The following is a 7,268-nucleotide window of genomic DNA, read 5'->3' on the forward strand; positions in this document are numbered from 1 at the left end:
CTATAATAGAGGTATATTATAAAATGTATATAATTATTAAATTGTATATTAATTTATAATTAAGTTAAAATCTAAACAGTGAGGATAAATAAGTTTATGCTGTAAATATATGTAAATATTTCTATGTGAAACTACTTCATTATCATCTGAATGGGAGTAGCAGTAGTAATAGAAATGCAGGGGAAGAGTTGAACTTCCAAACGCAAGCAAAGTTCCATTCATGAATCATGGTGATGGAGTTTGCATTGGCAGTCCGAGAAGTCGCCCAAAGTCTTTTTTTTCCATAGGTGATTGTGAGAGAATTCTAGAGCCTCTAACTTTAAATATGTGTAGTATAAATTTATTTACCAAAACGGGCTCAATAGTAGGGCTCTTTAAATGTTTTTTTCTAGAGGAATTTTCAGAAAGTGATTATTAATTTCATATAGCTAACATATACATAATTACTTCCTATGGCTACTATTCATTTGTTACGGTAGTGTATTCATTGTATTAGCGCTATCACCTAAAAACATGGGAGTCCAGTTGTACGCGACTATATTCAGATATATTCGCGCCATGTATTCATGAATATAATAACGTCAATCACCTTAAAAATAGGCATGTCGATCTGTCTAATAACGAAAATGTAACGTCCCATCCGGTCGTTTTGAGCCCTAGCACGTCGTCGACAGTTTGAGGCCATGAGTAGCTTCCCTTCAGGTATTATGACTTGTACGTGTGGTCGGAATTGGATTTCAAGAAGTTTAGAGTTGATTTGGAAAGAAAATTCTAATTTCGGAAGCTTTAAGTTGGAGGAATTGACTAAGGTGTGACTTTTGAGTAAACGACTCCGGAATTGGGATTTGAAGGTTCCAACAGGTTCGTATGATGATTTTGGACTTGCGTATGTTCGGATCGGGTTTTGGATGACCCGGGAACATTTTAGCAAAGTGCATTTCAAGTTTATCGGTGTACGCTTGGGATTCCGAGTCTGGGAATAGCTCCGTATGGTGATTCTGGTATGGGGAGCATGCTCGGATGTGGATTTGGAGACACGTAGGTCATTTTGGGGTCATTTGGCGAAAGTTAGAAATTTGAAGGTTTTTAAGAAGTTTGACCGGGAGTGGACCTTTTGATATCGGGGTCGGATTCCGATTCCGGAAGTTGGAGTAGGTCGGTAATGTCAATTATGACTTAGTGTGCAAAATTTGAGGTCAATCAGACATGATTTGATAGGTTTCGGCATCGATTATAGAAGTTTGAAATTTCAAAGTTCATTAAGTTTGAATTGGAGGGTGATTCGTAGTTTCGATATTGTTTGGCGTGATTTGAGGCCTCGACTAAGTTCGTAATGTGTTTTGGTACGTGTTGGTATATTTGGTTGAGGTCCCGAGAACCTCGGGTGGATTCCGGATGATAAACGGATCGAGTTTGGGCTTGGAGGAGTGCTGAAGCATCTGTCTTCTGGTGTAACCGCACCTGCGAGGTTTTGGCCACAGGTGAAAAGCCGCAAAAGGGTCCAGGGGGTTGCAGAAGCGAAGGCCGCAGGTGCGGACCATTTGGCACAGGAGCGGAGGGGCCAAGGCTGCTGAGGACCGTAGAAGCGACACGTCTGTGCGCAGAAGCGCATGCGTGGAAGCGCTTGTGGTCCGCAGAAGCGTGAGCGCAGGTGCGCAAACTTGGGTGCAGAAGCGAGAGCCGTATGAGCGGCTAGAAGGCCGCAGAAGCGAAAATCGCCTGGGCAGTGTATAAGTTGCAAGAAGCGGGTCTTGGCTCATTTTATCTCATTTCCTCCATGGGAGCCGACCTAGGAGCGATTTTGGAGCACCATTTTCACCATCAATCATGGGCTAAGTGATTTCTACTAGTTGTGAGTTAAATACAAGGTTTATACATGGATTTAGATATGAAAAGTTTTAAAATTTTGGGGATTTGAAGAAAAACCTAGAAATTGGTACTTTTGAATTTTTACCACGAAATCGGACATGGAATTGAGAATAAATTATATATTTGAGTTTGTAATGTTATGGGTAGTGTTTATCTTCGAAAATTTTTTGTAATCCGGGCACGTGGGCCCGATGGTGACTTTATCGAGTTTTTGAGCGGAGTTGAAAATTGTCATGAATTGATTAGTTATGGGTATTAGAACACGTGTTGATTGAATTGCACATTGTTTGCATAGTTTTTGGATCGACAAGCATTGCTTTGAGGTGTTAAAGTGGCGTTGAAGCCGGTTTTGGAACTTCGGAGCGAGGTAAGTCTCTTGTCTAACCTTGTAAGAGAGAATTTACCCCATAGGCGATTTAAATTAATAATTATTGTTAATTGTGGGGGCTACGTACGCACGAGGTGACGAGAGTCCGTGTGTAGCTACTTATTATGCTATGTCCGGGTAGTTTAGGACTCAAATCATGAAATACTTGTGACAAATTGCATCCTTTATTTAATTTTAATGTTGGAATTATATTGTGAATTGTTAGAAGAAATAGTAAAAGAACGAAATTTCTTATACTTGAATCTTTGTGTAAATTATTTAACTGTTAATAGAAATTGTACATCCTTATGTGTTAACTTTATAACAACTTCTCATTTCGGAGGTTCATAAGAAAATGTCTTTCTTTCTTGTGAAGCGGGGCGAACGCCTCAGCAGTATAGATACATCTATGGATCGTGCCTCACGCCCCTCGGCAGTGTACACGATACTCTGTATCGGGCCGAACGACCTCGACAGACATCATGCCTAATAATAATAATTACACGATACCTTGGTATTTTATTGCAGCTTGTGAAGCTAATTGATAAATTGAAAATTATTGAAATTAAAAGAATTAATTATTTTTGTTGGTTAAAGAAAATTATTGTTATTCCTATAGATCATGTTGATTTAAATATTTCTATTTTAATATTATTGACCCTTAGTGAGTGTCAAAGTCGATCTCTCGTACACGAGATTAGGTTTGATACTTACTGGGTACACGTTGTTTACGTACTCATACTACACTTGCTACACATTTGTTTGTGCACGTACATATATGTCTAGCAGCCTTATGGGCGCAAAGGTGTGGTTAATGCGTGGACTTAGGTGAGTTGCATTCTATATTACGATCCGCATCCAGTAGAGTCTCCTTCAGAGTTATTTATATTTTTCTTGTCTAATTTGTATTCCGGACAGATGTTGTATCTTATTTTACTCCCTAGTAAATGCTCATACACTTGTGACACTGGGTTTTATGAGTGATTATGGTTTGTTAAGTATTTTAGTTGCGAAAATATTTATCACTTACTCTATAAGTTCTATATGTTACTATTTAATTGAAGAAAATTTCGATTCAAAAATACTAAAATGAATAATTAAGTTAATTAATTATGGCTGGCTTGTCTGACAGTGGTGTTAGGCGCCATCACGACCTTTAATGGATTTTGGGTCGTGACAACATGGTATCAGAGCACTAGGTTCACTTAGGTCTCACGAGTCATGAACAAGTCTAGTAGAGTCTTGCGGATCGGTACAGAGACGTTTGTACTTATCTTCGAGAGGCTACAGGGCTGTTAGGACAACTTCCCTTCTTGATTCCTCATCGTGCGAATTGATTCCTTTGAGGCTTATGCCTTCATTTTCTTCCTATTCAATCTTATGCAATGTGAAGCGCTTGTTATGAATTGGGGATCGAGGAAATTTTAATGGTACTGCAGATGTGGTGCGGGATGTTCCTCCCTACGTATTTTATTGGGCTATTGTCGTCGCCTTGCGGAAGGCCGCTCTGTTATTTCAGCTCAATATCGGTATTACCTAAGGTTTTGATATTTGGCATTTATTGTTATAATAATTCGTGTGTTGCTATCACACATTGTTCGTGTAATGGTAGGATGCTTATCTATGCATCGAGGCAGTGAATGAATTGAAAGTAGGTTTTACTCAATGCATGATTCAGAGATTCAGTATTTTATTTCTGGCGGAGGAAAGGCAATTGGACTATGAATGCTCAGGTTTAGGTCGATGGGGTAACGAGACTTGGTATTTTCAAGAGCGGTGGAATTTTCATTTGTGATGTGGTGACGCCGTCCTTGATGGAATGTGTTAAGTTCTCCGGTGTTATGGTCTTCTTTAATTCGCCTTTGGGGCAGAGTATTGTGACATGATGCCGGGGGAGTAGCTGTCAGAGATCGCAGTGTGCAGTGGTTCAGGATCGAATCGGCATTCCTAGTATTGATGGTTCGAGAAGGATGATCTTCGGAGAGGTTTAAAGTTGGTAGCGATCTACTGGTTCAGGTGTTACAGATACGAATCTTGATTTAAGGCAACAACTGGGCAGCGGAGGATGAGGAAGGACACATGGGAGGTGTCTTGTAGTGGTTAGGTTCCTAGAAGGCCAAGTGTGAGAAACAAAAGTCGAGTAGTTGCCTAAAAGAGAAGGTTTGACCAAAGTGGGAGAGTGGCAGAGTAACATATAGGTGCTTTGGTAGGATAGCTACATGCCATGTGAAAAGTTTATAGTGATTTGGGATTCATGGTAGGCAGTGACTAGGTCTACAGACTAATTTGGAATATAGGCTATTATACTGAGGAGTATTGGATACAACATGAGGGAGTTGCTTAATATGAAGAGGGATGCAACATGACTTTGGGTTGAAATGTATCGTTGCACCTTTAGTTGATGTCAACGGGGAGTGAACGGACTTGTACAACTGGTGAATGAGAACGAGCTCAAGGTGGTTTATTGAGTTCGTAGTAATTGTATTCGGTGCAACGCTGTTGGAAGATGTTGGCATGTAATTTCCACATGTGGGTTATCTCCTGTAAGCAGGTTATCGGTCGTGTGGTGTTGGCGAAGCTTCTACGAAGGATTCTACTGGCTATCCGGTAAGAGGCCGGATATGTAAATATGGCTAGTGATTCATAGTGTTCATGAAGTGTTAACAGAAGGATTTCTAGGAGTTTGGTGGGTTGATTGTGCAAAACAATCATGTAAATAGGGTCTTGGTAGGTTCCAGAGTTATGTAATTGTAGCTTCAAGCTAAGTGGGAGAGCCTCACCGTCTACGATTGGATTTCATGGTTGTCTACTTGTGAGGTTTCTGGTTATCGGCATATTGTTGGGTTATTACGACTAAGGAAAGAAAACAACAGTGGTAATTTGAGCAAAGGATTGGAGGAATGTGTGCTATACTTGGGCCTTATCGATTCATGCTCAGTTTTGAGAAGACTCAGTGTTTATGCTTCGTGTGGAAGTGATGTACAAGGAAAGTGATCCAGTCGGGTGCTTCTTTTAGAGGGTGTTCATGTGCTAGTAGGACCTTGGAGTTTTATTATAGTCGAGACCAAGCCAGATTGGGTGACTCTCAACAACGGTCCTAGTGGATTCAAAAGTTAAATTGCGGTGCCTAAGGATTTCGAGTCCGTGGTATGGTTAAGTATCGAGCTTTAGCAGCGGATTATGGAAGTGGATTGGAGTGTTCTACGTTATCTTTGGTATGCGGTGTGGCATTGGAGGAATGGGAGAAAACAACTTCGGATTCATAGAGGGATTTTCAGAATAGGTGTACCAGTTAAAGATGCGAATATGCGCATAAGGAGGGTATGGTATGGTTCGTGGGTTTTGGAGACAACGTGGTCTCGTGAAATGAGGTCACTCAAGATGAGTGCGGATTTGGGTTCATGATGTTTTGAATGGAGCTACTATTATTCCTAAGGCAAGTCCATAGTAAATTAGAAAAAATCGGATAGGTTAGCAATGGTTGAATTGGCATGATGGTGGTAATGATCAGTTCCCTCAGCGTGTTAAGTTATACATGTGATTCGTGGCGGTACGTGCGAGGCTTGGCGGCCGCCGTAATTGATTTTATTTTGAGGCATTCGAATATTATGGCCTGTTATGTGTAGATAGATCCCGAAAAAGTTATGGTGGTTTAGACCACTACTTGAGGATTGTATTTTCTGCGGTTATGGGAATTCAGTCGCTTGTTGCAATGGTTCTCCTGAAATGAGTTAAGTAAAAGGTTGCTATGTGATGGAGTGTTTAGTCTATTAGTGGATCAGGAGTCATGATGGAATTTTTGTACTCTCACGTATTGGTATGTGAGGTGCAGTGAGCGGCATGGGAATTGGAAGTTGAAGATCAAGGTTATAGTTTGGTGTCGACAAGAATGTCAAGAGCTCGGATGAGCAGGAAAGGATTCAGATGGTTAGAATAAGTTGGTATTGTCTTTAGTGTCACCTGAGATCGGTGTTATGTGTAAGAGGTTGTACGTATTGATTGCGGATTCCTGATTTTCTTTATAGCATTAGTGTGGCCGGTGGTATGGACGTGCAGACTTGTTACCTGGTGCGGAAGGTCGTGGGAGTATATCCCACGAGAAGATTGTATAAGTGTGACATGTAGTCACTTGGTTGATTAAATATTTAAAACCAAGTATGGAGATTGTGGTACTATCGCTAATGTGAGAATTTATGCCTGAAGGGCGCTCGGTTTATTTGGTTGTGGACTGTGGAAGTTTGTTCCGGATTTGAAGTTTGTTCCAGATTTGACGGTTATTCTTAGGGGTGGGTCCTTGAAAGGTTATTAGCCTAGTACAGTACGATCAGAATCGGCTTGAGGTCCGTGAATGGATCTAAATGTGAATGTGGGCTCTATATCAGGCTGGATGTGTTCATTTCAGCATAATGTTGTTTTCGGAGGGGTCTTCGGGCCTTGGATGTTATTTCTGTTGCCGGCCCTTCCGTGTAGTCTCTATTGTGCTATGTGGGTTGTGAGGCGGTTTGCTTATTCGCACTCGTATTGAGATCCCATATAGTTTGCGGTGATATATGAGCAGGATGGCTCTTAAGATGCAAGTCAGTTATTGCACCTTAGTCGTGCTTGAGTTTTGTAGCTTATAGCGCTATCTGATGGTATTGTGCACTTGGCGTGCTTGTGGTTGACATTCAGGTATTTAGTAGGTATAAGAGTTTTGGCTTGATGGGTACTTCCCTATTTATTGTCATGTGTGGATCAGGTGGCACACCACCACAGGTATGTTGTTTGGATCGGGTTACACACCGCAACGATATCATATGTGGATTAGGGTGCACGCCGCAACAGTATGATGTTGAGTACAGTTCCCCATATCTATTCTTGTGTGTTTTATCTCTCGTTTCTGAGGAAGGTTCATAACATCCTTTCAGTTGTTTAATTAGTTACCTTGGGTTGAGTAGTTCTTTCCAGAGTTCATTTTTTTTCCTTATGTATCACATTCGAGTTTGTAGCTTGTTGGCACATTGGGGCATCATATGAAATTTTTTGCAGTGTC

This window comes from Nicotiana tabacum, chromosome 4 (assembly GCF_000715075.1).
Source record: "Nicotiana tabacum cultivar K326 chromosome 4, ASM71507v2, whole genome shotgun sequence".
Lineage (NCBI taxonomy): Eukaryota > Viridiplantae > Streptophyta > Magnoliopsida > Solanales > Solanaceae > Nicotiana > Nicotiana tabacum.